The 18,230-nt window shown below is 46.4% G+C and overlaps 1 protein-coding gene across 1 annotated transcript in view; it reads right to left on the bottom strand.

Annotated features, from left to right (window-relative positions):
* LOC105239640 overlaps window positions 1-18,230 on the bottom strand; it is a 183,106-nt gene that overhangs the window by 110,570 nt on the left and 54,306 nt on the right. Inside the window, exons 2-3 of the mRNA XM_034649923.1 lie at window positions 15,951-16,090; window positions 12,314-12,465 (exon numbers count right to left, since the gene is read on the bottom strand). The gene's annotated coding sequence lies outside the window, so the exon portion shown is untranslated. The remainder of the gene's footprint in view (window positions 1-12,313; window positions 12,466-15,950; window positions 16,091-18,230) is intronic.

Here is an 18,230-nt window from a genome sequence, read left to right as displayed (position 1 = left end):
CAAAGCTCAGCGGCTTGAAGCCGAGGTGCTGAGTGGAGTTCTGGAGGAAGGAGCTTGGCGGGGCCCCCTCACTGCTCTCGGGGTACACACCACCTCTTTGACGGCTCTATTTCTGCTGTGATTTTTGCTTTTCGCCTTTTTCCCACAAAAGCCAAAGTCCTGTTCGGTCTGCTTTCAGTTAGCAAAAACGGGCCCTGATGCAGGTTATTTCGTAACTTTGAGGTGGCCTAAGGCAAGACTTTGAAAAGCAGGGGGATAACTGTATGCTGACTGGAAAGGATGCAGGTCTATGGCCCACCACTGCAGCTCCTTCCCTGCATCATCCACAAGAGTTGAATAGAAAACACTTCTGTTGGGACTGTCAGAGCTCACGGAAGAGCCTGTTTATTGGGCTGCGAGAAATAGCCATGTGTTACAGTGGATCCTTGCTTGCCTCGCTTTGACCGCCAGACCTAATAAGTGTTTTACTTGGCACATACCGTGTTCTGCTGTCTCTGGTTGGATTCCCATGGAACCAGACTCTGAGACAGGGATTAGCATACAGAAGATTTATTAGGCCTTGCTCTTGGGATCAACACCTGGGAAAGGGAGGGGCAAGAAGCAGGGGTGGCCAGGACAAGAATTTGAACTACAGTCAGTCCAGTTCCAGTGAAGGCCTCAGTTGATCCCCTGGAAAGCTCTAGAGCTAAAATGGCTCATCTATAGTTGTTCTGATTTGGGGCAAGGGGGCTGAGCCTTGATATGTTGTGCCAGAGAGTGGTTGGGTATGGGATACCCTGTGGATGGAGCATGACCTTGGGCTAGGTGGCTCTCTGCAGCTAAGACAAATCACAATGTGGGGCTCAGCGTAAGGCTGTCGGCTATCAATACACCCTACTGCTGGAGGAATGAGTTCTTCATTCTATAAATGAGATCCAGGAGGCAAGTCACAGCCCCCACTAGAACTCTTTTCTTTCCAATACTCCGAGGGTTATTTATTATTGGTCCCATTTTACAGGAGAGAAAATTGAGGGCAAAACAAGTCAATGACTTATCCACAGACATGCAGGTAGCATTTAATTTTCAATCCATTCATTTAACAAATATGTATTGAGCACCTTCTGTGTGCCAGGTGTTGTGCGCAGTCCTGAGAATTAAATGGTGAACAAAAAAAGACCCCTGACCTCATCTAAATAATATTATAGTATTGACAACTATCCCAGATATAGAAAAAAATTTTTAGAAGTTTATTTCTTTAGAAAAGCTATCTAAAACTTTCCCTGATCCAGGAATAAGCATTTGAAGCCTGTTTATACCTATTACCCAACTTCTTTCCAAGAGAGTTCAAAAATTGTAAACATATATCCCTAAAATTTTGAGAATGGGGAAAAGCAGATCCAACTTGGCCGTGAGACTCATAGCATAATGAGGAAGCGTTCAATATAAATCAGCCTTAAACCAGCCAGCCAGTTTTCCTCTGGAAACTCTAAAGGCACTGCAGATAATAACACCTGATTCTTCATCATTTTATTGATAATATCGATGGCATCAAGAACAAAAACCAACCAGTCAAGCACTAAACTTTTATCAAGCACATATTCTCATTAGCGCATTTCCTATTTGAAAAATTGTTGCTTAAGAGATCAAGTCGATTACTTCCAGATGCAGAGTGAATAAATAGTGTGGCTGAACCGGGTCTCTTGTAGGTAGGATTTTGGTTGTCCAATAAGCTCATTCTTTTTTTTTTATGTTTTTTTATTATATTATGTTAGTCACCATACAGTACATCCCTGGTTTCTGATGTAAAGTTCGAATGATTCATTAGTTGCGTATAACACCCAGTGCACCATGCAATACGTGCCCTCCTTACTACCCAACACCAGCCTATCCCAATCCCCCACCCCCCCAATAAGCTCATTCTTGACTGTCTGTTGAACCCTGGAACAATCAAAATGGTGCCGAACTTGCCTCCCATAGATGACAGTGCCCTCAGCCCCTCTGTGCTTGGACACCATGGCTTTTATTTGAATAGGGAAAGAAGAAGGAGAGGGGAAGGGTTGCCTCCACTCTGGGTTCTGATTCAGTAGACCTAAGGTATAGCCAGGAATTTGCCTTTTGAAAGTGTTGTCCCCACCTGCCAAGTAAGAACAATGCTTTAGCATCTAGAACTTTCCTTCTCACTCACCCCCACAGTGTCTAGTGTTCTATTCCATCAGGGCACGCAAGGAACATGTTAGCTGATTCAAAAGGCTGGTTGGAGCTCAGGTGTTAATGGGTGATTTTTGAATCACACTGATACCCCTCTGAGCTAACATCTGTAGGTCAAGTGTGTTTGAGGCCTGATCAGGGACAGCACTGTGCAGCCCTTAATGCCCGATTCAAGTTACAGTGGGGTTCCTCTAGGCAAAAAAAAAAAAAAAGACATCGGGATCCTGGGACACAATAATGGATATGAAAAGGTGATATTTCAAATGCCAAGCAGAATGAACTGGAAGCAGGTCTTATCATCCACCACTCAGCAGGAAATACGTAAGTGGTCTTTTCAAAAAGTGTTGGACAGATGTATCTTCATGTTGCCAGGCGGCTTCTTACCTTGCTATAGGGGAGAAAAAGCCACAGAGTTCCACAACAGTGGGCAACATAGATCTGACAGGACAGCAAGAGAAAGGAGTGCAGCTGATGCAAATATTTACTCAGAATAGACCAACAAGTCGTGCAACTCAGCCACCTGAGCTGAGCCAAGCCTGGTCAGGGGAAAAGGTGTTTGAACCCTATGATTGTAATGAATGGGGCAGAAATGATCCCAGGGACCAAGATCTCAGAATGAAGCAAGGATACTTGTAGTTTCCAGTCTTTTGAATTCTTTTTTTTTTAATCGAAGTATAGTTAACACACAATCCTGTGAGTCCTTTTAGGTAAACCCCTATTTGCCAAAAAGATGTGTACTTGGGAAAGAGTGTTTCAGAAGCTTTGCTGATGGCCTTGGGTTTTTACAAGTGATCCCTCAGAGAAAGTGCTTAGAACGGTGTTCTGGGGCATTCTACCACCACAAGGAGGTAACTTGTTCCACCAAACAATGATAAATTCAGCAGTTGTAGCAACCCAAGTTCCCAGCAGAGTAACTTCTAGTCACGCCCCCAGATAGACTTGGTCACATAAACAAACTGCCTCAGGGGCACCTGGGTGGCTCAGTCAGTTAAGTGTCTGCCTTTGGCTCAGGTCATGATCCCAGGGTCCTGGGATGGAATCCCACATCAGGATCCCTGCTCAACAGGGAATCTGCATCTCCCTCTGCCTCTCGTGCTCTCTCTCTCACTCTCATGCTCGCTCTCTCTCAAATAAATACATAAAACCTTTAAAAAAAAACCTGCCTTGTATGGATACCCAGCACCATTTTTCATCAGGAACCTCAATCATATAAAGACCTAAGAATAGCAGCTTGTAAACAGCTTTTAGGCTTACAAAGTATATTTAATACATATCTAAGTCTCAAAACAATCCCATGAGGTATGTCTCATATGCCCGTGTTTTACTCACAAGCAAACTGTGGCTTACCCAGGTTAAACGACCATCTAAAATGTTCACCTAGGCATCTACTTCTGACAGTGTTGGAGGAGTTTCTTGCAGACTAGCCTTTCCACAGAGAATGACCAGAAGAGGGGGACAGAAATATAAAGAATGTGGTTGAAGGTCTCAGAGAGCTTCCAGAGCAACGAGGTCTTGAAAGGTCAGTATCTTAGTTGCCTTGGGCTGCCATAGCAAAAAAAAACAGTGGTAGTTGGTTTAAACAACAAACATTTATTTCTCACAGTCCTGGAGACTAGGAAGTCTAACATCAAGGCATCAGCAGATTTGGTGTCTGGTGAGGTGTCCGACCCACTTCCTGGTTTGTAGACGGCCATCTTTCCACTGCAACCTCCCATAGTGGAAGGGGTCAGGGAGCTCTCTGGGGTCTCTTTTATAAAGACATTAATCCCATTCCCAAGGGCTCTGCCCTCATGACCTAATCATCTCCCAAAGGCCCTCACTCCTAATGCCATCACATCAGGGATTAGGATTTCAACGTATGAATTTGGGGGGCATGCAAACACTTGATCTATAGCAGCCACGATCCCAGAGAGAAGGGAAGCACAGGGAGGAGATCGTGGCATTCTGTACTCAATCCCCTCTTGAGGCGTCTGTTGATTCCTAGGAAACTTGAGGCCAAGAGTCTAAGAAGCCAAGTACAAAGTGGCAACTAAGACACTGGGGAGCCAGCCCATGGTGCTTTTGGAAGTCTCATAACATGGGGAGACTAAACTTAAACATTAGGAATACTCAGGAGGCCAGAAGTTGAGGGGCCAAGATTTCAGAGAGAAGGGAAACATATCGAAGTGAGCCTGACATTCTTTGAAGCATTTGACACAATGCCCTTCCTTTCTGTGTAAAGATACAGCAAGGTTGAAAGCAAAAAGATGGGAAAGGTATACCTCGCAACCATTAACCAAAAGAAAGCTGGCGTAGCTACCATAATAGCAGATCAAGTGGACTTAAGGGTAAGAAGCATTATGAGAGATAAAGGACATTTGATAAAAAGGGTCAGTCTGCTGGGAAGGTAAAATAATCCTGTATGTGCATAATAACATAACCTCAAAATATAAAGCAAAAAGTGACTTAAAAAAAAAGAGGAAACAGACAAATCCACAATCTTGGTGAGGACTTTTAACCTAATTCCCCTATTCTTGCAAATCCAAGACTCCCAGCAAGCCTTTGGACCATCCTTTCCCAAATACACATGTTCTGGCAAGCAGAGATTATAGCGAAAAGGATTCCAAAGAATGAAAAATGTAGGCATGAGTGGTTCATTCGGAGACTTAAATCATTTCTATAATTTCTGTCTTGTCAGTTACTTTCCTCCATAACTGGTAGAGAAAAATACAGGCAAAAAGAATCAGGAATAATATAGAAGATTTGAACCACACAAAAACAAAATTCACACACGCATGCATGCACGCACGCTGCAAGTGTACGTGAGATATTTATCAAAATTAAACATATGCCGGGCCATAAAACACATCAAAACAAGTTTCAAACAATTGAAATCACTTAGAATATGTTCCCTGTCCACAGTTCAATTAAGCTAGAAACCAATTTAAAAATACGTATAACTAGGGATGCCTGGGTGGCTCAGTCAGGTGTCTAGCTCTTGGTTTTGGCTCAGATCATGATCTCGTGGGTTGTGGGATCTGGCTGGTCAGGCTCTGCGTTCAGCAGGAAGTCTGCTTGAAAAATTCTCCCCCTCCGCCCCTCCTCTCTCTCTTTCTCCCTCTCTCTCAAATAAATAAATAAATCTTTAAAAAAAATAAAAATACTTATAACTAGAAAAGTCATCATATATTTGGAAATTAAATATTATACTTCCAAATAAGGCTTGGGTAAAAGGAGAAATCACAGTAAAAATTAAAAAATAATTTGAACTGAGTGACAAATGAAGATATTTCACAGCAAAACTTGTGGGATGCAGTTAGAGCCAGGCTTACATGGAAATTCATAGCCTCAAATTCATAAACTAAAAATTAAAACTGAAAGTCAGTATTCATCTCAAGATGGGAAAACAAAGCAAATTAAAGTCACAGTAGAAGGAAGGAAATTGTAAAGACCATCAAAAGACATTTGCATACAATAGAGAAACTATCTACAAAGCCCAAGGCAGTTCTTTGAAGAGAAGGGTGGGAGTTTCATGTAGCCAGGACCTTTTTTTTTTAATAATATTTTTTTATTATGTTAGTCACCATACAGTACATCCCTAGTTTTTGACATAAAGTTCCATGTTTCATTACTTGCGTATAACAACCAGTGCACCATGCAATACATGCCCTCCTTAATACCCATCACCAGCCTATCCCATTCCCCCACCCCCTTCCCCTCTGAAGCCCTCAGTTTGTTTCCCAGAGTCCATAGTCTCTCATGCTTCATTCCCCCTTCTGCTTACCCCCCTTTCTTCTTCCCTTTCTTCTCCTACCGATCTTCCTACTTCTTATGTTCCATAAATGAGTGAAACCATATGATAGTTGTCTTTCTCTGCTTGACTTATTTCACTTAGCGTAATCTCCTCCAGTCCCATCCGTGTTGCAGCAAATGTTGAGAAATTATTCTTTTTGATGGCTGAGTAATATTCCATTGTATATAGGGACCACATCTTCTTAAACCAGTCATCTGTTGAAGGGCTTCTCGGCTCCTTCCACGATTTAGCTATTGTGGACAATGCTGCTATGAACATTGGGGTGCATACGGGCCTTCTCTTCACTACGTCTGTATCTTTGCGGTAAATACCCAGTAGTGCAATGGCTGGATCATAGGGTAGCTCAATTTTTAATTTTTAAGGGACCTCCACACTGTTTTCCAAAGTGGCTGTGACCTAAACCCAGGCGTTGACCTAGCCTCTGTGGGGATGTGACCAGCAGGCAGGAAGGCCAGTTGGGGAGTGCCGTAAGGGGTAGGGGGCTGGAGGTAGGTGGCAGTGTGACTCGGTGCCCAATAAAAACACAGCACTTGAGAAGTCACTGGGCTCACTTTCTGGAAGTTTCAACAATCAAGGAAGGAGCCCCTCAACCTGCCAGGAGCTCTTTTTTTTTTTTAAGATTTTATGTTTTATTTATTTGAAGAGATAGAGACAGCCAGCGAGAGAGGGAACAGAAGCAGGGGGAGTGGGAGAGGAAGAAGCAGGCTCATAGCAGAGGAGCCTGATCTGGGGCTCGATCCCAGAATGCCGGGATCATGCCCTGAGCCGAAGGCAGATGCTTAAGGACTGCGCCACCCAGGTGCCCCTTCCAGGAGCTCTTTTATCAAGTTTGTTTTTGTTTTTTGTTTTTTTTAGCTCTCTTCTCTCAAAGTAACTACAGTATCACATGCTTGTCGACTAAAATCTTTGCAAGGCATGGGGGAGCCTGGGTGGCTCAGTCAGTGAGGTGTCTGCCTTTGGCTCAGGTCCTGATACTGGGAATCCGAGCATGGAGCCCTGCAGCGNGGGGGGGGGGGGGGGGGGGGGGGGGCTGCTCAGCAGGGAGTCTGCTTCTCCCTCTGACCCTCCCTCCTTTCGTGCTCTCTCTCTCTCAAATAAATAAATAAAATCTTTAAAAAATAAAAATTAAAAAATTAAAAATCCTCGCATGGCAATATACTGGTTTGGGTTTTCACATGGGTTACTCCATTTAACAAAAGGAGTCTCCCACCACCATCTCCCGTGAGGGCTCAGGAGTGGCACCGGGCTGAGGGCTGGGATATTTGCTAGCCTCCCTCCCGAGCTGGGAAAACTCAGGCCTGTTAGTTGCACACCTCTGGAAAGCTTCCATTTGAGTTAGCGCTTCCCTGATTTTCATCCGGCCAAGGAATCCAAGGGGCTTTTGCTGAGAGGAAGGGAACTCTCATTGAGCACCTACTGTGTGCCAGAGACTTTAAATTAATTAACCCACTTAATCCTCCCAACCCCTCTGGGCCGTGCGCGTTTTTCAGGGAAGGAAATCAAAGGGCAAAGTGTTTAAGCAGGCCCCCGCCACGGTCATGGAGCTTTAACTGGCAGCTTTATTTTTCTTTTATGCCAAAGCTCCCTTTCTTGAGAGACGGTCGAGCAAAATAATTAAGAGAACGGGTTTTGTGGAGTTAGACAGACCTTGATTCCCCCGTATGGGGTCTGCCACTGAAACTGTCATGACCCTGGGCAAGTTAGCTGAGCTCTACTGGAGAAGAATGCGAGAACCTCTGCCTTGAAACTGCTGGGAGAAGGAATGAGCTAGTGCAGACAAGTGCTAGATTCAGTGCTGGGTGCCTCCGCCAAATGGTACTTTCTCCTATTCCTCCCATCGCTGTTTCTATGGTTATTGTGCTTGCCTCCCGCTTCCGTTGGACTCCGGAGCTGACCGGATGGCTGCACCAGCTTCATCTGAGGCCCTTCTCAAGAGCCGGATCGCGGACCAGAAAAAGAAATGAGGAAGTTACAGCTGGCAGCAAAGCACGGGCCTCAGCAGACAGGCCCCGTGGGTTTTGTTTTGACTACTGAGTCACGTAGTGACCAACGATCACAGGGAACATTGGCCGGCTTTCCTGTTGTTCCTCTGGGGTTAAAGCTATCAACCAAACCTCCTGTTTGGCCCATTAAAATTCACTACCTGCTTTAAAACCTCCTCAGGGGTCGGGGAGGGTGGGGGGAAAGGTTTAGGAAACCACAATTAGCAATTTTTCTTGATGGGATCATTTCATTTTTCCATTAGGCTTTTCGTTTTAACTTCTCACCGGCCCAGCTGGGCTTCTGGTAGATTTGAGCAGAACGGCCCCTACACAGATGATGAAAAGAATCTTGAAGGATCAGAAATGAGTCCGGCGGCCGTGTCCTGGAGGTGTTCAAGTGTTTGTCAGATGAGTGTGTGAATGCCAGTGTGGCCATTCATTGCCTCCAAAGCGCTAGGATGCAAAATCTCATTTATTTTTGGCTTTGGCCTTCTGCTTGGCCCATGGGATTCGCGCGTGTCAGAAGCAGCAGGCCCCATGCTAGAAAAACTTCACAGCTCTGCTCCTGGTAGCAGTAAGCCTGGTGCTGGAGCTCCCCGTTTGTGCTGGGCTTGGCCTTGTAACACTCATCGCAATTATGACTATTCATTCAGTGCCGACTTCTTGACTGGTCCATCAGGGGGCTCAGAAACTGGTGCATAGAGGATCCTTGATGAATACCAGTTGAACCAATGAATGAATGGAGAACGAATGAAGGACTTCCTACCTCACACACCAATGCATGGAGATGGTATGTGTTACAGATTTCGGGTTAGTGCCTCTTTCCCTTTTCTAGATTGTACCTCCCAGCAGGCTGAGACGTACCATCCAGTCTGCTGCATGGAAATTAGGAAATGCAGACGGTAGGGTGAGACCTGCTCCCTGGGGCAGACTTTAAGCCCCACCCCCTTCAGTGCCTCGCAGGTGTCCATAGGCTCCTCCTACATTCCGGGGCTGGGGCGGGGGGGCAGAGTCAGGGAAGTAAGCGGCTTCCTATCTGTCCAAACGGTGATTCATCTTGCTTTAATGTTGTCCTGTCCTATGCGAGGGGAAATCTGGCTACTAGAGAGCCATGGCAGGCAGAGCCACCTCCTAGAAACCAAACACACATCTGGCAGAGCTCGCTTGTTTCCATCTCCCACGGAGAGGGGCAGATTATCTAAATGCTGATTAAGTCATGAGCTGTTGGTATGGCGACATTTCACTCTCAAGCACCACAGATCCAGGCAGCCTCAAAGACATGACATTTCTTTTCATTCTGTACATTTCTTTTCATTTCTCCCACAGGGATAGAGATGGCCAGAAGGCAGGGAAACACTCAGATGAAAAGTGGTGGTCTAGAATGGTAAGTGTCCCAAGACGCAGGGCTAAGGGAGGGGCCGGCCGAGTGGAAGAGACAGGATGACAAGGGCAGCCTTCAGGCTTTACGCCTGTACCAAGGCAACTGCTAGTGTGGGCGTGTACACACACACACACACACACACACACACACTCCCGCAGGCGCTCCTCACTCCTGCAGGCACAGACTTCTAGAGCTCATGGGTACACGTGGTCATCTTGTTCCTGTCAAAGAATGTCCCGGAAGCTACCTGCCTTACCTCTAACAGGCTTTCTTCCCCACTGGTTTTGTGGCCCTTCTGACTTGACTCCCAACACAAGCCTGGTTAGGAATGATAGATGGTACAGGTGCCCCCACTCGGATCCCCGTTTTGGCAGATGCACCCTGGCCCCCGCTGCTGCGGGCTGTTGGCTGCTGAGGGGATTGGCTCCAGCCAACCGGGGCACAGTGACCCGCCCCTGGTGGCCCACAGTCAATAAGCAACTGAAATGGGGGCATAAAAAGCCAACCGCCTTGCTTCACGGCAGGACGACTCCGGTGCCGTTTCTACTCCAAGAACCACCATGGAAGCAGGCGAACGCTGGACTCCAGCTGGACCACATCCTCGCTTAGCTCCTTCTGCCTTGTCTAGCTTCCTGCCCTCCCCGTCTCCTGAGAATACTCTCTCAATGAACTTGAACAAGAATCTGTTTCAGGCAAGGCTTCTAGGGTTCAAGCCTTACAATAGGCTCTAATACGGCCACCGCGCACACAGCACTGCCGGCGTGCCAGGAGTTCTAAGTGCTTCATGTGTATTACCTCATTGAGTCCTTACAAATCTACCCCATGAGGTCAATGGTACCAATATCTTCAGTTGGCAGTTGAGAGCCCTGAGGCACAGAGATGTCATGTGATTTGCCCCATGTCACACTGTAAGTGATGGAGTCGGATTCGAACCCACCCAGTCCAACCACAATGGCAATCCACACTGATTCTCATAGTGCTCTGTAACACCTGCTTATGTTCCTTTTCAGAAAGCAAGTTCAGCTCTCCCTCATTCCTTCTGTAAGCTTTACTATCCAGGGAATCGGGGACATTTTGAAACGATCATCCTGAAAAACAAATCTCAATAACCCAAATGGGTTTCCTCCGGTTGCCCCCACCCCTCCGATCCCAGCCAGCATTATGTAAAGATTAATTTCATACTTGAGCAGATGCTGAGCGGTCTGCCCGGCTGTGGCTAAGAAAGGATCCTACTTAAGGGAGAGTAGGAAAGACAGCTCCAGAGCACAGCCTTTTCCAAGTGAAATCCTGTCAGAGCACACCAGATAGTCTCAGCGGGCGCGGCTGAGAGTCACCCAAGGTAGGGGGACAGGGAGGGCTGAAACAATGGAAGTGGGCTCACAGATCCACCAAAAGACACGTTTAAAGCAGTGCTGCTATGGTAGCAAAACACTGCAGACTACCCAGATGCCCATCAAAAAGAGAAAGGAGCACAAGGGATGACCCTGTGGCCCTGGCAATCATAGAACTATAACTACTAGAAAACCATGGAAGACTTTCACACACGTGACGTTGAACAAAAGAAGCCACAAGAGCGTATACTGCAAGAGCCCATTTACACTCAGCTCAAAACCAGACAAAACCGATCTATTGTGTTAGAAGACGGCGTAGTGGTTACCTTTGGTGTGGGACGTGCATGGAAGGGGGCAGGAGGGTGTCTTATAGAGCACCGGTCACTTTCTGTGTCATGATCTGGGCGCTGGTTTCATGGGTGTCTTGACTTTGTGCAAAGCTACCAAATTGCACACTTGTGATTTGTGTACTTCCTGGAGGAATACTATATAGCTCAATAAAAAGCTAAAAACCTGATCGAAGACAATTTTGTTAAGAGAAAGAAAGCCTCCCCCCCACCCAATTCCCAGAGACAGGCTGTCTCTTCTTTCTTTTTTTTTTTTCCAGAAGGAAAATTATTTCGATGAAGACTAAAGCAGTTTTCTTACCCAGTGATCACACTTGTAAGGTCAGACTCCTGAGGGAGATATTAAGTGGCTCTTAGGAGATCTCTCCTTATTCCTCATATTCTGCCCTGTGCTGATTTTTGGAATGTTCTCTGTATCCCAAAGCACTGGGCCTAGGTGCTCATTTACTCAGAAACAGGAAAGCAGTCGACAGAGGCATTCACGAACCACCGGAATTAAATGTCACTGTGGGCCCCATCCGTGTTTAGCTGGGATATACGGGTTGATAATGGTGGCCAACAAGCTGGGCAGGGGAAGGCTGTGTTACACGGAAGCCAGTCGGCACCAAAGCAGCAGGAGCCCCTGGCCGATAAGGGCTGCCTTTGGTGCCTCCCCCGGGGCCTGTCCCCAATGATGTTCCCCACCATCCCTTCCTCAGCACAATGAGTGAGTAACCACAAAGACACCAACAGTCTAGCTTCCAATAACCCTGTCAATTTATTTCAATACACAACAGGGTCCCTGATGTGGAAAAATCAGATTTCTAGGTCTCTTCAACATCTGTTTCTGGCAATCGTGATGTGTTATCTTTTTTCATTGCAAAAAGCAGCTGGTGAGTTGTCATGGCATTTCATTTAGGAAAAAAAAAAAAAAGACCGAGTAGAATAAGTCATGCCTTCTGAGAGATTATTTATGACTTCACCAGAGAGAAGCTAGAGAAATGCTATCCCTTTGGTACGTGGAAGGCCTCTCTGTTCCCATGGGGATAGGAGGTCACATTTGAGAAAACATGAATGTGCACTAATGATTTGTCACAAATTACATCTGTCCTTTGCCTGCAGGCTGGGGTTGATGTCCATTTATTAGCTCGTTTGCTTCCAAACATGTGTTGAATGCCTACAATGAGTCAGGCGTCGTGCTGGGTACTGAGGACACGGCCAGGGATTAGACAAGGACCCTATCTTCTGGGAGCTTAAAGTCCCTCGTGAAAGATCCATTTACAACACAACCAGGTGCTGGGCCAGGGACCTACCTGCTCCGCCAACAAAACTTGGATCTTCTTTAGCACGGAAGCCTTCTTTCAGAAAAATATGCCGGCTTCTTAATCTCCCCGCCAACCCAATGTTCCCAGGTCACAGCCGCCGCTGCTCAAGAGGCTTCTCAAGCTTCTCCCTTGAGACATACCTGGGGGTGTAAGCAAAGTTGGAGCATGTTTGTGTTAGAAGGTTCTGGATGATCTGACCTCTGCCCCAATGGTTTTAAACTCCTGTCCTAAGACTCTCACTTTTCTACTTTGCTCACCGTATTAGGGTCATACCGGGAGTCTTTTTGATCCTCAAATGTGCCAAATTCTTGACCGTCACCTTAGGACCTTTCTGTTAACTGTCTTCCCACCCCAGATGCTCTTGAGCCCAAGTCTTCTCAGGAAGTAGTTCAACAATATCTTCTTGTTCTTGAAATGCCAACTGAAATGCCAGCCCTCAGAGAGACCGTCCTGACCATTGCCTAAGATAGCTCCTACCCCATGACTCCCCATCACATTATCTTGGAGTTTCCTGCTCTGTAGACATGTGGATTGCCAGTCTCCCTGGCCCCCACAGAATGTAAGAGCAATAACATGGGGACCTCATCTGTCTAGATCACTGCTGGATTCCTAGTACACACTCAACACGTACTTCTTGAAAATTTTAATAAACAGAAAAATAAATGGCAAATATTAGAAATAATGTAGAAGTCCAACCATTGAAGAGCTGTGAAATAATCATGGTCTAGCTCTACAAACGGGCTGCCGTCAGTCTGATAAAACCGATGTCGTGGCTTAGTGTTTTTCAAACTATGGATTGTGATCTTTACGTGGATCATGTAATCAACTAATGAATCATGAAACAGTGTATTCTATTATATTCTATTTCATTATAATACAGACTACAAAATATCGGAGTGCACAATATATACTAAGGGCAAATATTGGGCAGTTATATGTATGGGTGTATGTGTTTACTTAGCAGTGACATAAATATATTTTTTTAGTATGGATCACAGTAAAAAAATTGGAAATCACTGTGATATAAGATTAATGACTAGGAAATATATTCATAATAAATTAAATGGAAAGAAGTGGGATATAAGAGTAAAGACAGTGTGTGTGTGTGTGTGTGTGTGTAAGATAAAATATTAAATCGAAACACTATTAGCTTAAAAGAAAGCACAGAGAGGCATAGAAAACCAACTGAAAAAATATTAATGAAAATGCTGAGTAGATTTTTCTGGGCGATTTTATTGTTTTCTTCCCACATTCATTTTTGTTTTGTAAATTATCTACATTGAACGTGTAATTTTTTAAATGTAAGTTATTTCTAGAAGATACTGTCTGATACTCTTTAGAAAAACAGGCTTTTCTTTAATAACAGTACCTCAATGACGATGCCATAAATTATTGCAAATAGGCTTTTAAGTACCTAAAGAAAGCATAATTATGACTGGGAGGTCTCTATACAAAGTGTTTCATCTCACATTATTTTGTCTAATCTCTGTAACCATATACAACAGGGGAGACAAGGTACAGTCATCTTTATTTCACAGGAGAGGAAACTGAGGCACACAGAGGTGAAGTGACCTGTCCCCAGTCACACTGCAAGGCAGTGGTTAGCCTGGCAAAAGCCCAGAGTTACCCTGCACCCTACACTTCCCCTAGGATACAGCACCCCCGCTCCTTTCTTGTGCTGTCTGGGGCAGTTATCCCCTTCGCACCTCTGTCCTGAAGACATGACCTTTCCTTCTCTCATTCGTCTGTCCTTCTCCTATGGCCTCTAGGCTGCCAGCTCTAGAGAATGGCTCAGCTGCTCCCTCAGCCATATTCCTGTCCCTAGAGCATGAGGGTGTTGCCCTCTCTGTGTATTCACTGGGGACGCTATAACATGGGGGTTATGGGCTATTAGAGTTTAAATCCTACTTTTGCCACTTACTAGCCCTGTGATCTTGTAAAATACCTGGATAATGTCAGGCATTATACTCAATATACGTTTTTGCAAAGTAGTAGCATTATTATATAGTTTGGGAGGGTCCTGTAGCCAAACCATGTCCACACGGTGCCCTCCGACCCTCCTCGTTCCCCTCCTCTCCCAGCACACACAGCGGGAATCCCTCTATCACCCTCCTTATGTTGGCGCTGATTGCAAAACTCTTCTTCATGTTCTATGCCAAGAGAGCTCCTGATTGATCCCTCTTGCGTTTGAAGCTATAGCTGCCAATGCCGACTGGGTCCTGATTCTGTGGACCTATGAGTCCCACTGATGGCATAGAAGCCTCCAACAACAAAATCGATAGGGGTCCAAGTTACAGACACGTTCGGTTTTGCCTTCCAGTATCTGTTCCTTCCCCCCTTCCAGCAACACCCCAGATTTCTGCTTAGGGGTGGATCCCTCCCTCCAGCCTAAGCACATATGGTCTAGGTGTGGCTGCACCCCTTACACCAGGGTGTATAAAACAGAGAGAACTGGTCACTTTCTAGTAGTTCCTGTCAAAGTCTCAACCTTCCCTGTGATTGGAGTCGCAAGCCTTGGAAGTGAGGAGATAATGAGAAGCCACTGCCGATGTCCTACCCCCGCCACACACACACCGTGTGAGATCTGAGAATCAAGCCAGAGGCTGGAGGAGAGTGGGGTGGAGTCTCCAGTCTGAGAGAAATGGGTTTCCTGACCAGCTGGAGTCTCTGGATCAAGCCTTACCTGAAAGCAGCCTGTACCCTAAACTTCTCTGGAATGTGAACCACCACTTTCTCTAATTGTCCCTTAAGACAGTGGAAATTGGTTTTTTTGACACTTGGAAAGAGTCTTAGCCGGTAAATTCTTTGCAACAGAAATGTCCTTAGAACCATTAGTGAACAATAGCTGAGAAAGCCTAGGGGAGAACAGAGCAGACCAAATGCCTGAGGAAAATACAACAGAAGTCATGGAGCATGATGTTACAGTCTCCAAGCCTCTCTGGGAAAATCCAACTTAAACCTCCTTTCTAGAACTGCAGCTTCCACACGCCTTCACGCGGAAATACACCTCCTTATTCACAGGTACTTAAAGACTTCCCACCTAGGGTACTTGGACCCCCGAAACAACCAGGTGAACAGGACTTCGAGCAAGGACAAGAAGCAACAGTGGTTGTAACAGAACTTAAGGCACAATAGAGTCACTGGTGGGAAACACATGAAGGCCCTGGCCTTAGGCCCCCCGAGGACGAACAGCTGTCGGGGGCCAGAGAGCAGTGAACCTGGACGACACGTGGGCTCGCCATTTGTTTCATCTTAAAGGCCAAAGGCTTCCTGGTCCAGGCCCGTGGTGCTCAGAGGGACTGGGGTGGCTGAGCTCACAACTAACCCTGAGTCTACAAATATCCTGGAGATACTGCAGAGTGGACTGTGACAGGCCAGCTCGCCAGGGAATGAGATGTCCCTCACTGGAAGCATTTAAGGCACGGTCTGAGCGGTCATCACCAAGGGGCCTTGTGGAGAGAATTCCTCCACTGGAGAGTGTGCGTGTGTGGGCGCGCGAGCGCGAGCGTGCAGGTAATACACGGCCTGGGAAAACAAGGAGTATAAATTCGAGGGAAGAACAATTGGATTTTTGTGGATGTTGAATCATTTTGATTGGACCCTCTCCCCCCACACCCCCACTCACATGCCACAGGGTCGAGTGACTTCTCAGATGGTCCCAGCACTCCTTTCATGTCCCCTCACCTCTGACAGGCAGAGAAGTTGCTCTCGCTAAAGCCGCCCTTCTCATCTCAACAGTGGCCGGGAGACCAGAGCGGCAGCTGTCTGGGAGAAAGTGCAAGTCATCAAGGGCAGGAAAAAGAGGACAGCTGGCTCACTGCTGCTTTTGCACCTTGTCTCTACTTCCTAAACCACCCTCTTGGCTGCCTATTGGCAGGTGTGGACTGGAAAAGGCTGCTTGTGGTGCCAAGTGAAGACCAGCCGCCCCTGCGTCCCTGAGTAGGCACAGGCTGTGTGCAGGGAGCTCCCATGCCGAGCCAGGTGGCCTGAGGATGGGACTTCCGGGCTGGAGAGCGTGGGGGCCGGGGTGCTCCCTGGCAAGGAAAGAGCGGTGGGACTGCCTTCACTCCCACACACTTGAAATCCCACAGAACCTGATAGGTGCGATGAGGGCCTGCGTTGCCCAGACAGTTCAAGAGAGAGGCCCTCTGAGCGGGAGGGGCCGAGGGTCATTCCATTTCTCAATCTCCAAAACAAGATGGTGCCCATTTCTGGAATCTGCTCTGGGGGCCCCAAATTTCACCTTGAGGTCACTTGGGTCTCTTGTGAGTGGTGACTAGAGGTGAGAAAAGCAGCAGGAGGGGAGGTAGGGAGTGGAGAACTGGGGGCTTGGGCTGCTCTCAGTCAAGGGGGGGAGATCTTCCACACCTGAGGCACATTTCTGTAAATGAGAAAGTCATCCTCCCCTGCTAGTGAGCAAGGGCGGAGTCCCTCCTCCCCAGACTTCACCCTGGGAGGGGTGTTTAATCATTAGCTTCAGGTTGATAATAAATCACAAACACAGCTTTGTGTTCTCTGAGATAGAAGCAGGGGACTGGTATGCGTGGGGGGCGGGGGGTGGGGAGAGTTTGAAAAGAAGACGGATATTCCATTAATTCCCCAAATATATCTTAAAAGTGGTTTCATTAAATCTTACAACTAAAAGGCATTTAATTCACAGACTTCCTCAGAGGCTCAAAGCTTCCACAGCGCAGTGTGTCGGAGAATCCCGGACCACAGTGTGCAGGTGGGCTGATGGCTCCGCTCCGTCCAGGCGTGTCCGCCAGTGTGCGAGATCGCCGAGCCACGAACTGACACCTGTGATCCACGCCCGAGCGAGATCAAAGGCGGCCAAGGCTGAATGACTACCCTGAATTTTGGAGACAATACTGATAATCGAGTTGGGTAGTTCTGGGCTAAAAAGAAAGAAAAAGGGACTTTTGTCTTTTATCCAAAGAAATCCAGCCTGAATGGACAGGTGTCCTTCATGCATCATCGTGGCTGTACAGAGTCGCAGAGAGCCTTTTACAAATTCTTTTCTTTTTTTTAAGATTTTATTTATTTATTTATTTATTTATTTGACAGAGAGAGACAGCCAGCGAGAGAGGGAACACAAGCAGGGGGGAGTGGGAGAGGAAGAAGCAGGCTCCTAATGGAGGAGCCTGATGCGGGGCTCGACCAAAACATTGGGATCACGCCCTGAGCCGAAGGCAGACGCCTAACGACTGAGCCACCCAGGAGCCCCAGCCTTTTACAAATTCTTACGCGTGACAAAAAAAAAAAAATCTTCCACGTGAGCTCCGAAGTTCATTTTTGGTGGCTTAAGTTTGTTTGTTTTCCCTCCACTAGGCTTTAAACTGATGGGGTTTTTAAAAAAAATTTTTTTATTATGTTATGTTAGACACCATACAGTATATCCCTGGTTTTTGATGTAAAGTTCAATGCTTCATTAGTTGTGTATAACACCCAGTGCACCACGCAATAGTGCCCTCCTTAATACCCATCACCAGCCTATCCCATCCCCCACCCCCCTCCCCTCTGAAGCCCTCAGTTTGTTTCTCATAGGCCATAGTCTCTCATGCTTCATTCCCCCTTCTGGTTACCCCCCCTTTCTTTATCCCTTTCTTTCCCTACCGATCCTCCTAGTTCTTATGTTCCATAGATGAGAGAAATCATATGATAATTGTCTTTCTCTGCTTGACTTATTTCACTGAGCATTATCTCCTCCAGTGCCATCCATGTTGCAGCAAATGTTGAGAAATCGTTCTTTTTGATAGCTGAGTAATATTTAGCCATCAGGGAAATTCAAATCAAAACCACACTGAGATACCACCTTACGCCAGTTAGAATGGCAAAAATTGACAAGGCAAGAAACAACAATTGCTGGAGAGGATGTGGAGAAAGGGGAACCCTCCTACATTGTTGG

The sequence above is a fragment of the Ailuropoda melanoleuca genome, chromosome X (genome assembly GCF_002007445.2).
Source record: "Ailuropoda melanoleuca isolate Jingjing chromosome X, ASM200744v2, whole genome shotgun sequence".
Lineage (NCBI taxonomy): Eukaryota > Metazoa > Chordata > Mammalia > Carnivora > Ursidae > Ailuropoda > Ailuropoda melanoleuca.
This window is presented reverse-complemented; position numbering and strand designations above follow the sequence as displayed.